The following is a 16,761-nucleotide window of genomic DNA, read 5'->3' on the forward strand; positions in this document are numbered from 1 at the left end:
ACACTTTGCAGGTCAACGTGTACATTACAAATTCAACTTTCAAACAAGCAGAGGGAAAACTGAAATATAAATTAATCATTGGGATGTTAAATGTAATTAAATTCTCTTTATTTCGAATATTTATTTTGGAAAATAATAGATTTTAAAATTGATAATGAGTGCATCGAACTTCTTTATGTGTTTCTTGTTGAATAAGTTATGCCAGTAACAAGCTGTTAAAATGTTCATAAATTTATCTGCACTGTTTTTGTAAGTAATACATTCAATTAAAAAATGATATTCAGTTTCTACATTCACAGAATTGGAAAGGGAACAAAGTTCTTTTGAAGTCTCTTTAAATCTTTTCCAATACTAGATCTCACAACTAGGTTGATGAGACTTAATCCTAAGGTAGACAATAAGAAATTTGACTCTGAATGAAATATTTACCCAATGTAATCATCACCCCATCTATAATATAATAAAAACTTTTGTTTCTTTTGGAAAAAAAAAATTATTTACCGATCCACTTAAATAGAAAACATGATGAACTACAACTCTTTTCATTGTTTTCCTCTGAAAGCTGGAATCACACTTTTTCTCCAATCCCCATCTTTCTGCTTTTTGTACTTTTCTTCCAATCCTCGTGATGAAGCACAACTCCTTTCCTTCTATTCTTCACAGAGGAACCACATTTCTTCCTACCCTCATCCTTCTTCTGTTTGTGATGAGTTTTCCTTGTATCATATGTACCTACGTATGGCACATCTGCGACAATTCTACAACTTTCACTGATGGCAGCACTTATTCCACAAACCTGAATCAGGTTATCAACGATCTGGTTCTCAACGCACCTCAGAGTTCAGGGTTTAACACTTCTTCCCTTGGACAATCTCCCAATAGGGTCTATGGTCTTCTGCAGTGTACTGGAGATATATCTGAACTGAAATGCTCAGACTGTGCGGTGGAAGCGAATAGCAGCATTCAACAACGTTGCTCCAACGATATAGGTGGGCGAATATGGTTGGATGACTGCTTTCTGCGCTATCATAACTCCAATTTCATTTCAACGCTTGATATTACTGGAGCACCTATGTTGGCGAACGTGATTACTGTAACCGGGGAGGCATTCAAATCCACTGTCACCAGCCTTCTGTCAAATCTGTCAAACAGAGCTTACATCCCTGCAAATAACGGTTTCGCTGCTGGATCAGCCAATTACTCTGCTTCAGGGGAGTTATATGGTTTAGTGCAGTGTTGGAGAGATATATCAATACAGGATTGTAGATCATGCCTGTTTCAAGCAAGAACAGATTTGAACAGTTGCTGTTCTTCAAACCAAGGAGCCCAGATTAACTATGGAAGCTGCAAGGTGAGATTTGAGACATCCCCCTTTTTTGAGACATCCACCACAAATACCTCCACACCTCCAGCTGTTTCTACACCTGCTGCTGCTCCTCCTCCTGTAGCCCCTTCACCTGATATGGTTAATGGAACTTTGACCACACCAACAAGTATGTTCAAAGAATTAGATTATTCTCTTTTCATTTTATTAAAGCATGTTTAATTTTTTGACATCAATGTTTCCAAAGCTCATTGTTTGATTATCTCTTGCTTTCATTATCTGAATATAAGAGAAGAGAATAATAGAAAGAAAACAGATGGTGAATCATAGAATCTGATTTAAAACGTTCATGTTATAAATGTTCAAAATGTGCATACAATTGAATCTAGAGATAAAGAATTTTTTTAAAATATTAAATTCATTTATCATTTATATCTTTATCTTTGTTTCAAAATTGAATAATTTCGTAGATCTCATAGTTATTAGAAAGTTACCAGCTTGACTTGAATCTGTGCTCCTTTATAGGAAAGGATATGCTCTTCTACTGTCTTTCCCATTTGTAGGGTCATTTCTAATTAATTAGAAGCCCAACTTAAAATTAAAAATGAAGACAACATCCATTAACTTTTCAAATCTCTCTTCTTCCAATGTGGGTGACCGTCCCATCAAGAGAAAGAAGACAGATTGAATGAGGATTGGAAAAGGTTTATATTCTCCCTGTTCAAGGTCTTGCAGGCTGATTGGCTGATCCCATTTCTGAGTTTTTTTATTAGTTGATTCAATTCACTTCTTGCGAATTTCTAAGACTTGATGTTAACCTATTTGTTAGATTCGAATTCTACCACACTTGAATTAATCAAAACTTACATTCAAATTAACTTCTTTCCTTGATTTTTTTTTGGTACTCTTACAACATTATAGAGCCAGAATTCTAACAAATATCTATTGTACTATACAGAAAAAACTTCAAAAACATTACCCATAGTTCTAGGTACTATTGGAGGCATTGTTTTGGCGTTAGGTCTTTGTTTGATTGCATTGCGAAAAAGGGTTAAATCTGTCATTTATGGAAGGCCAACAACTGCTACTGCAGACAATCAAGGTGGTTTTTTTTAATCCATTTCTAGTTTGTAAGGTTATTTTTTCTTATGGTTTTGGTGTAAAAACTTTTCATTATCCTCTATTACTGCAGAGGGGCGTGGATTTTCCTCCGAATCTGGTTTGCTTATGCAAGAGCAAAAACAATTTGTGTTCAGCTTAGAAATGTTAGTAGAGGCCACAGACAATTTTCATCACAAAAATAAACTTGGAGAGGGAGGTTTTGGTGCAGTATACAAGGTCAGTCAATAGATTAATTTTTTTCTCTAAAATACTGTCTTTCTGAATGGGGATCTCTAAATCTGTTTTCTATGTTGTAGGGAATAACTAGAGATGGAAATGAGATAGCAGTGAAAAAACTGTCTGCCAAATCTGCCCAAGGAAAGAAAGAATTTATGAATGAAGTGAGATTGGTAGCCAATATTCAACATAGAAACCTTGCCAAGCTACTAGGATGTTGTGCCGAGGAAAGTGAAAGGCTGCTTATTTATGAGTATTTTCCTAACAAGAGCTTGGACATGTTTATCTTTGGTAAGTCATCATTCAATCATAATTTTTACTTGACAATGATGAAGATGAAGGGGTTACAAATGTTGTAATAAATTTGGGTGACAGATTCGGAGAAGGGTAGAGAGATAGATTGGCAAAAGCGTCACAACATCATCTTTGGAATTGCACATGGGCTTCTCTACCTTCATGAGGATTCACAACTACGGATTATTCATAGAGATATTAAAGTAAATAATATTTTACTGGACCACAAACTTAATGCAAAGATAGCGGATTTCGGTTTGGCTAGACTTTTTCCTGAAGATGAGTCATATGTTCATATGTCATGTCCCTCTTTTAGCAACATAATTATAGCAGGGGATTTGCCTATCATTGACTCTCGTAGGCAAATAATTACGGGAAGAGGGTCGATTTTGTCTTCAAATTAAGTAAGCGGGGCCTACTCATTCTAGTATTTAATAAAGGTTGTATTCTAACTTTATAAAGTTAATTATTTAATTTTATAAAGTTAATATTTGTAGTGCAAGATGATTCCGGATAATTTCCAGAAACTTCTCGGCAAGGAGATAAATAGAGGACATAGGGCTCCTTTTTGATGGCAAGCGATTTGTGGACTCAATTTCCTTTTCAATTAAGGCAATTTGTAGCCATTGGTCTGCGAATTCCCCATGAGGTCTCTGAGAACGAAAAATCTCTTAGATCTGCATAACTGAGGAGGTGGGATATCTTCCGAAGGGTTGCCTATTGGAGATGGCACTCAGCCATTTCATGTTGTAATAATTTGCATATTTAGGTTTACGGATAGGGTGATATCTTGAATCTTGAGGATTGGCGGATCTGTAACCAGGAGAGATTCCGCATTGCAGTTGTCAACAGCAGCTTAGATTGAACGCCCCAACTTCTATGATTGATCGCCGGAGCCAATACTTCAACCGGAATATCTGATTCCAAGAACAGGATCGCGCGGGCAAGGAAATATTGGGTCTTGCATTGAATTTTTCACCCCCTTTGCAATTCGCCGTCTCAGCATTCACCTTGGGGTACCCTTGCAAAGTGCAGGTTTGAAGGATCTCTCCAGATCGAAACCCGACCTGAATCTTCCCACCATTTGGCGCCAAAGCACTGAGGATGCGGTGGATGCGAAATGATATAGTCGACAAGGGTAGTACGGGAGCGAGAACGTGAGTGGATTCTGATCTGAGGGGGAAGACCATACGAGAAGAACAAGTGCCAGTTTGAACACCACTTCAGGATCCGTTCAGTCGCACATACCCAGAATCGGTTGCATACGATGATTTATTGTAACAACAGAGCAATATAGACAGGCGGTCGGGAAGAAATCTCAATACAGTATAGATCATCAGCTACTATCACCATTCGAAGTTGGAGCTCATAGCCAGGCATCATTCGTGGTACGGGTATAGAGGAGACAGCGAAAGCAAATTACCATTCCGCTAGGACAAACCCGACCGGTATCCTCACAAAAATGGAGCGATTATGAGTTATGAAAATTGATGGCATCAGCATTCTTTTTGGATCGGGTCAGAGTAGACTTCCAACAATTTCACAACGATTAGCAGAATCAGCAAATCCAGGTTTTTGATATTGATTTAGCTATTTACATTCAAACTAGGCTCTATTACCCGATTATTAAATTATTACTGAATATTGTAAGGGTTTGACTCCAATAAGATTCCTTTTTTATTATTGCTGGAAATTTTATCTATTCTGTAACATCTATATTGCTTGGTGCATATTACTAGAGATAATATAAACTGAAGGTTACGTGATAAGTATTCGACGAATTGTCACAGTTCAGCTTCTTTCAATAACTTTTGTAATAAGGGTCATCTCAGTGGTATCAGAGCAGTAGTCCTGCCATCCTGATTGGGTAAAAGTACTTAATTTCTGGAGTTGTACTCGAGAACCATATTCAAGAACAGGGATATGGGTGAAAGACAGAGTCCGCCAAGATTTCCCAGAATCAACGAGGATGAAACCAGAGAATTTTACAGAACCATGACTACCGGACAACAAGAAATAACTCAGACACTACAGGCTTTGACTACCATAATGGAAAGAGTTATTCAGCCCAGGATTCAGGATCAAGGAAGAGGCACATCTGATCACGATGATAGGAGTGTGGCCGGATCACAAGGTGCTCCTAGGCGCAGATCATGGACAGCAAATAGGCCTACTCGTCCCACCTTCCTAAGGGAAGAGGCTCAGGAGATGGGAGAAGACGATGCACCAGAAGATTTCCAGGATGATCTTAGGGCTGCTACAGCAGAATGGCAGGCATTACCCCCGCATGTGCGTGAATTATTAAACTTCGATCGATATCTAAACCAAAGAAGGGAACATATGAGGAACAGCCGCCAAAATAGGAGACCTAGAGGAGGTTATGATAGCGAGTTACAGCGAGCTGTCAGTAAACTTACTTTATCCTTTTTCGATGGAAGTGGTCAGATGATGGCACAAGCTTGGATTCATAAGTTGGACACTTTTCTAGCATTAAGGCCTATGTCTGAAATGGATGCCATCCGATATGCTACCTTGCATCTGGAAGGCGCAGCTCATGACTGGTGGTCACATGGAATGGTTACTTTGCAACACAACCAGGTAACAATGTATCAAGACTTTGTAGATAGATTAGTTGAACTTTTGATAAGAAGGATCCAGAAATTTATTTTCGTGACCTTGCACAATTAAGACAGACTGGCAATGTCGAGGTTTATATTAGTGAATTTCAGAGGTTGTCAGTCATGGTACCAGATGTATCGGAAAGGAGGTTAGTTATCTTATTTACAGAAGGATTGTCTGAACCCCTCAAGGGATGGATTAAGGCATTTGACCCACCAACATTGCAGGAAGCCATGAGGAAAGCACGAAGTATGGAACTTACAGCCCCTTCTAGCCGGTTCACTCCCAGGAGTACTACCTCTTTCAAAAACAATAGGAAGTTTGATAAAAATAAAGGGAAGAGCATTGAAACCAAAGGGAAATCTACCACGCCCCTAGATACAGAGGCATTAAATGACTTGCGAAGGAAGAAATTATGCTTCTATTGCAAAGGTCCATATGACAGGGATCATGATTGTCCCTTGCGACCAAAAGGAAAAGCCAATAGAGTTATGTAGGCATATTACGAAGGATCAGATTCCGACAGTGCGGCAAAAGAGGATGAACACACTGGTTCAGAATCTGAGGAAGAGATGGGAAAGTCAAAACTGAAAGAAGAACTTGAATTGCATCTACAGCAAGGGCGTTTGTCTAGCATTCAACAGGAAGGATCTTTCAGATTACGTGGTGTCCTAGCAGGACAGAAGGTGATTACATTAGTTGATACCGGAGCTACACATAACTTCATTGATGCAAGATTGGTTGAGCGACGTGGTATTAAGACAGAAGAATTCGAGGGTCTTCGAGTACAGGTTGCTGACGGATACACTCTTAAGTGTAACAGGATAATTAGAGACATGCCTTTACGCCTGAATAACTATGAGTTCAAAGCGGATTACCACGTGGTCAATATGGGTGATTTGGATATCATTTTGGGAATGACATGGTTACGTTTATTGGGTGAGGTTACTTTTCGACTCCGGGACATGGAGATTAAGTTCGAAGTAGATGGGAGGCAACATGTATTGAGAGCTATTCGGAATAGTGATATCCGAACGATCTCCCTTAGACGATTGGAAAGATTGGTGAGACATGAGGATCTTGAATGGGCAGCCATGTGTACTCTCATGCCTACACAGGAGGAACAACCAAAGACAGAATATCATCCCGACATACGGATATTGAGGGAAAAGTATAGTAAGGTATTCAGCGATATTCCACCTGGTACACCACCTGATAGAGGGATCAAGCACATCATCGAATTGGAAGAAGGCGCTAAACCAGTCATGATTACTCCATACAGGCATCCCAAAAGGCTTAAAGATGAGATAGAAAAAACCATCAAGGAGCTTCTCGCAATGGGACACATTAGACCTAGTAAGTCTCCTTTTGCTTCCTCAGTAGTTTTGGTTAAGAAGAAAGATGGTTCGTTACGGATGTGTATAGATTACAAGATGCTGAATAAGAAAACCATTAAGAATAGATATCCTATTCCATGGATTGATGAGCTAATAGATGAACTGCATGGGGCATGCTACTTTAGTAAGATTGATTTGAGATCAGGTTACCACTAGATTAGAGTCAGAGAACAGGACATTGAGAAGACTGCATTCAGGTGTCACTGTGGGCATTTTGAGTTTGTAGTAATGCCATTCGGATTGACCAATGCACCAGCTACTTTCCAGTCCACCATGAATAAGGTCTTCCATCATCAGCTGAGAAAATTCGTGTTGGTATTTTTTGATGATATCTTGGTATACAGTCGAACATGGCAGGAGCACATGGCGCATCTAGAAACAGTATTGAAGACCTTGCAAGAAGAATCCTTGTATGCCAAAGAGTCCAAATGCGATTTGGGAATGATTGAGTTGTTATACTTAGGTCATATTATCAGCCGAGAAGGAGTGCGGATGGATCCTGACAAGATTCGTGCTATTGTGGAATGGCCTACTCCTGAGAACCTAACTCAGTTAAGAGGATTCCTTGGGTTATGTGGCTTCTACCGCAGATTTGTTTGCGGGTATTCACGACACGCGGCCCCTATAACAGATTTGCTTAAAAGGGGAGCTTTCATTTGGACAGCAAAGGCACAGGCTTGTTTTGACAGATTCAAGGAGATCATGACTTCATGTCCGGTACTAGCCTTGCCTGATTTCTCAAAACCATTTGAACTCCAGTGTGATGCCTCAGGAGATGGTATTGGGGCTGTTTTAATGTAGGATAAACACCCAATTGCATATGAAAGCAGGAAACTCCGTGGGCCAGAGAGATCATTCAGCATTTACGATAAGGAGATGTTAGCTATCATGCATGCACTAGCTAAGTTCAGGCAGTACTTAGTAGGTGGCAAATTCTGCATAAAAACTGACCACAACAGTTTAAGACATTTCCTTGGGCAAAGGGATCTTAGTGATAGGCAGCAGAAATGGGTCAGTAAGTTACAGGCATATGACTTCGATATATCTTATGTTAAGGGCACACAGAATGTGGTAGCAGATGCCTTGTCATGCAGACCACATCTTAGTTCAATGATTGAGATCTCTGAGGATTGGAAGCATCTGATTATTGCAGAATATGCCAGAGATTCATGGGCATCTAAGATAGTTGATGGGACACTTGTTGATACCAGGTATACACTTGTGGATGAATTGATTATTTACAAGAGCAGGATATTTTTAGTCCCAGGATCGAAGGTGAAGCAGTTCATTATGCGAGCTCTTCATGATTCACCTATAGCTGGTCACCCCGGATACTTTAAAACATATAGACAGGTGCGAGAACGGTTTACATGGAAAGGACTTAAGAAGGATGTTTTGCAGTATGTTCGTGAGTGTTCCGTTTGCCAACAGAATAAATAGGAGCACACCTTTCCAGCAGGGCTTCTACAGCCACTTCCCATTCTGTTTCAGAAGTGGGAATGCATATCCATGGATTTCATTACTGGGTTGCCCAAGGCTCAAGGACGTGATTGCATTTATGTGGTGGTGGATAGGCTAACAAAATATGCTCATTTCTTTCCCATCACCACTACTTATACTGCAGTACAGGTAGCTGAAGTATTCTTCAGGGAGGTTTTCAGGTTACATGGGATACCCCGCAGTATTGTCAGTGACAGGGATAGTAGATTCTTGAGTCATTTTTGGCAAGAGGTGTTTCGATTATGCGGCACTGAGCTTACACCCAGTACTAGTTATCACCCGCAAACCGATGGTCAGACGGAGATAGTAAACAAATGGGTGGAAGGCTACTTGAGGAATTACGTAGCTGATCAGCAGAAGGCTTGGGTAAGATGGATTTATTTGTGTGAGTATTGCTATAACACCACTTTCCACATGTCTATCCAAATGACACCTTTTCGAGCATTGTACGACTATGATACACCCAGTTTCATTGACTTATTGATGAGTGATGTTCGGGTTCCACGTGCTGGGGATTTACTGCAAGAAAGTAAAGATATCATTAGCTCTCTACGTGATAACATCGCTCGAGCACAGAATCAGTATAAGCAATACGCAAATCAAAAGAGGACGAAGAGAAGCTTTGAGGTGGGCGACATGGTTTACTTAATGCTTCAACCATTTCGACAATCTACTCTCAAAAAGAGTGGGTCAGAGAAGCTTAAACCCAGGTATTATGGACCTTTCAGGATTAGTAGGCGAATAGGGGAATTGGCTTATGAACTTGAACTTCCAGCAGACAGCAAAGTATATAATGTGTTTCATGTATCACGTCTCAAAAAGGCATTGGGACAGAATGTGATACCTTCTGCCGTATTGCCGCCTTTGGATGATGAAGGGAAATTGATCATAGTACCGAAATTCATTTTAGGAAGCAAAGAAAAACAGCTCCGCCGAAGAGTAATCAGAGAGTATTTGGTTAAATGGAAGGATCTACCAGTCGAAGATGCTACTTGGGAGAATGAGACCATTTTGCAGCATCCAGCTCTGAGATTGCTTGAGGGCAAGCAATATCTGGAAGGGCGGACTGTCATGTCCCTCTTTTAGCAACATAATTATAGCAGGGGATTTGCCTATCATTGACTCTCGTAGGCAAATAATTACGGGAAGAGGGTCGATTTTGTCTTCAAATTAAGTAAGCGGGGCCTACTCATTCCAGTATTTAATAAAGGTTGTATTCTAACTTTATAAAGTTAATTATTTAATTTTATAAAGTTAATATTTGTAGTGCAAGATGATTCTGGATAATTTCCAGAAACTTCTCGGCAAGGAGATAAATAGAGGACATAGGGCTCCTTTTTGATGGCAAGCGATTTGTGGACTCAATTTCCTTTTCAATTAAGGCAATTTGTAGCCATTGGTCTGTGAATTCCCCATGTGGTCTCTGAGAACGAAAACTCTCTTAGATCTGCATAACTGAGGAGGTGGGATATCTTCCGAAGGGTTGCCTATTGGAGATGGCACTCAACCATTTCATGTTGTAATAATTTGCATATTCAGGTTTACGGATAGGGTGATATCTTGAATCTTGAGGATTGGCGGATCTGTAACCAGGAGAGAGTCCGCATTGCAGTTGTCAACAGCAACTTAGATTGAATGCCCCAACTTCTATGATTGATTGCCGGAGCCAATACTTCAACCGGAATATCTGATTCCAAGAACAGGATCGCGCGGGCAAGGAAATATTGGGTCTTGCATTGAATTTTTCACCCCCTTTGCAATTTGCCGTCTTAGCATTCACCTTGGGGTACCCTTGCAAAGTGCAGGTTTGAAGGATCTCTCCAGATCGGAACCTGACCTGAATCTTCCCACCATTTGGCGCCAAAAACTGAGGATGCGGTGGATGCGAAATGATATAGTCGACAAGGGTAGTACGAGAGCGAGAACGTGAGTCGATTCTGATCCGAGGGGGAAGACCATACGAGAAGAACAAGCGCTAGTTTGAACACCGCTTCAGGATCCGTTCAGTCGCACATACCCAGAATCGGTTGCATACGATGATTTATTGTAACAGCAGAGCAATATAGACAGGCAGTCGGGAAGAAATCTCAATACAGTATAGATCATCAGCTACTATCACCATTTGAAGTTGGAGCTCATAGCCAGGCATCATTCGTGGGACGGGTATAGAGGAGACAGCGAAAGCAAATTACCATTCCGCTAGGACAAACCCAACCGGTATCCTCACAAAAATGGAGCGATTATGAGTTATGAAAATTGATGGCATCAGCATTCTTTTTGGATCGGGTCAGAGAAGACTTCCAACAATTTCACAATGATTATCAGAATCAACAAATCCAGGTTTTTGATATTGATTTAGCTATTTACATTCAAACCAGGCTCTGTTACCCGATTATTAAATTATTACTGAATATTGTAAGGGTTTGACTCCAATAAGATTCCTTTTTGATTATTGCTGGAAATTTTATCTATTCTGTAACATCTATATTGCTTGGTGCATATTACTGGAGATAATATAAACTAAAGGTTACGTGATAAGTATTCAACGAATTGTCACAGTTCAGCTTCTTTCAATAACTTTTGTAATAAGGGTCATCTCATCATACAAGAGTTGCAGGCACATAGTAAGCATAATAATGATAATGAGCTTTGTATACTTTCAGATTTAAATTAATGACTTTTAACCTTTTGAAACTGTGAATATTTTTCTATAATAGTTGTATTTATGAGCCTATTATTTTTCATATATAAATATTGTAGTTTTTAATATAATTTGAGTTTGCATCCAACGGTTACATGGCTCCAGAGTATGCAATGCAAGGGCAGTTATGAGTTAAAGTAGACATCTATAGTTTCAATGTGGTGTTGCTTGAGATTATCAGTGGAAGGAAAAATACTGTAGTTGATCTTCCCCATCATATGCAAAACTTGTTAGAATGGGTAAGAAATAGGATTTATCCCTGTTCATTTAAATGTGTCTAACATTGTATATCTTAATTTTGTTCATTTCTATATGCATGTTAATTACCTAAAGCTAAGGTTTCAACTTATGAGTATTCATAGATCTCTGTAGAGATTGTCAAGCACTCAAAGGTCTAAAAGTGTTCATTTTAAAGTACTGCCCAATATCTATTATGCTAAAAGTCCTAACAGCCATTACTAAATGTGTCAAAACTAGTCCACAAATGGGCTAATTACCAAGCAAAATCATTTTTAGAGCTCCTTTAATTTTTGAGTTCAATAATCATTCACTTATTTTTCATACTGACCCTCAGTAATCACTCAAACAGTCTCACATATACAAATACTTGATCATTTATGTATCAATAGCCAATTTTAAAAACTTTTTATAGCTTTTTTATTCATGATACACCCCAATTATCACTTATAAAAAGCTCCAAAATATGGTAACACATGTACTAATAGCTTTCTTGGTTGCTAATTGGCCTATTTGTGTGAAAAGTACCATTTTTTCTTATGAATGGCTATTGGGGAGTGAACATAACGGGTATCCAGTGATTGTTATAAAAATGACACTTTTTTACCACCTCTCACTCCACGGCCTTTACATAGAGATTCTTATATCCCCAAATGCTGGAACCTTATCTTTAAGCTCTTGAGTGACCTAAGGAGACAGTCAAAAAATCAACAGAATTGACTAATGTTTAGGAGATCTAGATGTGCAAAATTAACCTAAGCAACTAAGTAAAACCTTAGCTTTTCTAAACAGTTAAATGACATAAAAAGAGAACAACTACTAAATCGATACCATTTAAAAAATTAGCTATAACAACTAATGATGTATGTCCCCATTCTCATCTATTACTTTTTGATATCAGGAAGCCTCCAAAATTCTCTTATTTTAATGAGATGTGATACAGGCATGGAATCTATTCAAGAAGGGAAATGCGTTGAATCTGGTAGACTTAAAGGCATCAGAAATCAATGAGGACCAGGCGTTTATTGAAAATATTGAATATAGAGAGAAATACACAGAGAGAAGATAGAATAAAATTGAGAAAGAAAGACAAATTTTATTGATCTGTAAACTCTTTATATATATGATCCATTGTGGTTAAGCCTCTATATATAGAGCACATTCACCAGTCGGATATCAATAACAAGTTTCCAGAACTATCTCCTAAGTGGGAAAAGTCAAGTGTGCATGGAAGGAGGAGTGTTACAGCACTGATAGTTTATTTATTTGTTGACTAGGCAAGCACAACAGACTAGCATTAGACTGAAAGATCTATTGTAACTGATTGATGACAGACTGGCAGTAGACTGAATGTTCTATCATAGCTATTTGATGACAGGTGTTTGACTACTTCTAACACCCTCCCTTAATTTCTACCACTAAAGATAATGTGTGGGAGAAATTACAATAAGAAATTTAGATATGATAGGTCCCGGCATTGAGCCTTGTTAGGTACCCATTTACAATATTAAAAGAAATTTGGCTCCTCTTTTCACTATCAATTTGTTCCCTATGTCATTATGATGTGGGTTTTTAACCGGTTGACCCATAACCATTTGAGATTTGCCCCAACTAATGAAATTGATTTTACTTTTGGATTTCTCACCCAAACAAGTGGTTTTGGCTTACCACAAACCTTTCAAAAAAAAAACTTAGGTTTTGCACCCAAACAAGTGGTTTTAGCTTACCACAAACTCTTAAAAAAAAATGCTTTAGGATCCTAAACAAGTGATTTCAGATTACCACAAACCTTTCAAACAAATTTCTCAACTAAACAAATGGTTTCGGATTACCACAAACCCTTCAAGCACTTAAAAAAATCTCACTTCTCATGGATGACTTGCTAGATGATGATTCTGATTTGCAAGAACCATTTATTGAGAGTTGACACTTTGATAGGTTTTGATTATTCTTCACACTCGAACATTTGTATTTAAACAAACCTTTTATCATACCTATGATATATTTCCAACTTGATCCATAACTCCATCCAACATCCATTTTAAAACATTTCTCCGTAGAATTATTTTTACATTCTCTGTTCCAACATGTCTTTTCACAATGACTTTTTAATCCACAAAAACTGCACGGATGTAGATCCCAACACTTGTCTTTTGTGTGCCCTTTCCTGTGACAATTTGAACATTGCATATATTGTTTACATTGAACAAATTTGATTGAATCCATAAAATCATTTCTTTCATCTCTCATATATCCTAGTCCTTCATACTTTGGTCTCATTATTGGCTCAATAGGCTCTATGATTCCTTGTTGATGTTTTCCCAATCCTTTACCTTTGTAACCCATTTTCTTCATTATATTCCATCCAACATTCTTATTATCACAACTGATAGTATTTGATGCCACATTTTCATATTCTTTACCACAAACAACCTCAACAGAGTCACATTTTCTAGTGGTGAATTCAAATCATCTGTATCACATGAAACATCACATACTGATTTTTCTTTGACACATGCATTTCTTTGAATGACAAATTGATTTAATTCATCCTTTAACAAGTCATTTTCTTCTTTTACTTTCTTCATTTTCTCCTCTAATTCATCCTTTAACAAGTAATTCTCTTCTTTTACTTTCATCATTTCCTCTTCTAATTCATCATTTCTTTTCTTAACATTCTCCAACAACTTTAATTTTTTCTCTAGCTTTCCATTTGCATCTATATAGTCATTAATTTGATTTAAAAAGTTGCATCTTTCTAAATTCATTTCATTTCGTAACTATGTAAGTTCTTTTTGCAAACAATTCTTCTCACAAACTAGGTCTCCATTTTCTTTCTTCACATTTATTAATTTTTCTTCTAAAATGTCTATCTCAGAAATTAAATTTGCATTTTTCTTCAACACTCTTTTAACTTGCTTCCCCATTGCTATTAATCCACAAATAACACTTTCTTCGAATTAACTTGGCATTTTATTAGATTTCACAATCATAGTGACAAATTCAAATTTCTTCATCTATGCCTTTAAAAATTCAAATGAAAGATTACTGACCATAATCACCATCTCAACAATATCACACCAAATTCTTATGACTTTTTCTCTACATTGATGAAATATATAATTTTACCTCCAACAATCTCATTCTTCTCTTAATGTAGCAATGGACAAAATAGAAGCAGCCCTTCTCTTGAGTAATCTTTTACCGAACATTTTTATTCTCCTTTAGACAGCAACTTCAAAAATTAAAACGATCTATTCCACTGTCCATCTTCCCAAACACTCAAAGATTTCTTTTATGCTCCTCAATCACATTATAACCTGCAATAGAAAAATTTCACACAAAAAAAAATTCTGCCACAGCTCAAGTGTCAATAATGCTCTGATACCATATTGAAAATATTGAATATAGAGAGAAATACACAGAGAGAAGACAGAATAAAATTGAAAAAGCAAGACAAATTTTATTGATCTGTAAACTCTTTATATATATGATCCATTGTGGTTAAGCCTCTATATATAGAGCACATTCACCAGTCGGATATCAATAACAAGTTTCCAGAACTATCTCCTAAGTGGGCAAAATCAAGTGTGCATGGAAGGAGGAGTGTTACAGCACTGATAGTTTATTTATTTGTTGACTAGGCAAGCACAACAGACTAGCATTAGACTGAAAGATCTGTTGTAACTGATTGATGACAGACTGGCAGTAGACTGAATGTTCTATCATAGCTATTTGATGACAGGTGTTTGACTACTTCTAACAGCGTTAAGATGCATTCATGTTGGGCTTTTGTGTGTACAATCGGATGTAACACTTCGTCCAGCGATGTCTAATGTTGTTATGATGCTCTCCAACAGTTCAGTGAGTTTGCCAAATCCTTCAAGCCCTCCCTTTGTAAGGAATAGCGAAAGCTATGCTTCAACATCATCTCAGACCATATCAGGGATGACCACGTCATCTTCTCAAAGGATTCCATCTATAAATGAAACCTCGCTCACTCGAATGGAAGCAAGGTAAAGTAACAGAAGCATCAATGACGCACAATTCATTGTACGCAGTACAATGCTGTCTGTTTCACCGGAAAGATGAAATTTACCGGGAGTGCTACCGGAGATAGAGGACTGTCCATTGTGGGGAATATTGTTAGCTTTAAAGGCATGAGGAGAGACACATGGAGGAGGTAAGGGGGATTATTTTATATCATTACTGTAACGAGGGAATCAACTTGAGTTTATTGGTAAATGCACATGGTAGTGGAGATCTCTTTTTTTAAATGCCGTTGGAGACTTTTTCTGGCATCATGTGAATTTGATTTCGAAGACATCTTCTGAATGGGACTAGTGATTGTTACAGTTTATATAAAAAAATTAGATCCTTGGATCATTCATGGATGTTCTAAACATTCACAAATATCATTGTAATGAACAATATATTAAATTTCAATAAAAGTTGGTATAAACTGAATGTTTTGCTCATGTAGCATAGAGTTGACATTTGGGAAAAAGATTTATTTCCAATCTTGATTATAATTATAGATATCTAAAATCCCTTTTTAATACCAAACTCAAGATTATTGGTTTATTCATGATTAGCTATCTCTGCAAAAAGGGTTCTCAAGATTATTGGTTTATTCATGATTAGCTATCTCTGCAAAAAGGGTTCTTGTGAAGAGAGATTTTTAAACTCTATCAATCTGAAGTTCTTGGAGGGTTTTGAGCAAGAGTTGGAAATGGGTGGTGACATAAAGAAAATTGAGCCTCAAAATATTAACCATTACATGTGGAAAAAACCTTGTGCATGGATGGTAATTAAAGAGGGGGGCATGCTCCCTTTCATGGAATGGATGGGAGGGCATGATGAAACTTTATCTACCCAATTCATTAATTTATAGAATGACATGAAGGGTACAATAAATAGCATAACTTTTCCAATGAATGAGGAGGTGATTGCCATCGCCACTACTTTATCTAGTAAAAAAAGGAAGTGCTAGAAAGTGACCAAGATCTTGGATGAAACTAGTCTTAGTAGATTTTTCAAGAAAGACGAATCCCTTGTCATATGTAGAGATGGGTTCAATTGGGAGCCTCTTTTGGAGTTGTGGGAAGACGTATGTCTCTTGATAATGAAGCATATCAATCTGAAAGGTAGGTTTGGTGTTTATTATTATTATCATTTCCCCTTGCTCTTTTTGTTGCATTATTTAGAGCCCATTGTGATTGATGTTAGGGAGAGGAAAAATAAGGGAATTTTTAATTTTTCTTTTGCACCAAGGGCTCATTATTTGTCATTATAATTTCCATTTATCTATGTGTCCTTCTTGTTATAGTTCCATGCAACATGCCCAATAC

At 37.7% G+C, this 16,761-nt stretch overlaps 1 pseudogene across 1 annotated transcript; it reads left to right on the plus strand.

Moving 5' to 3' along the window:
* The first annotated feature begins 567 nt into the window (after positions 1-567).
* On the plus strand, positions 568-15,888 carry LOC149560484 (cysteine-rich receptor-like protein kinase 15; annotated as a pseudogene). Its single transcript, XR_016364221.1, has 11 exons — positions 568-1,493; positions 2,283-2,426; positions 2,517-2,662; positions 2,743-2,953; positions 3,038-3,254; positions 5,149-5,363; positions 5,445-5,554; positions 6,073-6,261; positions 11,251-11,412; positions 12,354-12,424; positions 15,172-15,888. The product of XR_016364221.1 is annotated as a cysteine-rich receptor-like protein kinase 15 (transcript).
* The last annotated feature ends 873 nt before the right edge of the window (positions 15,889-16,761 follow it).

The sequence above is a fragment of the Cupressus sempervirens genome, chromosome 4, assembly GCF_028749045.1.
Source record: "Cupressus sempervirens isolate cs-2001-9-10 chromosome 4, ASM2874904v1, whole genome shotgun sequence".
Classification (NCBI taxonomy): Eukaryota; Viridiplantae; Streptophyta; class Pinopsida; order Cupressales; family Cupressaceae; genus Cupressus; species Cupressus sempervirens.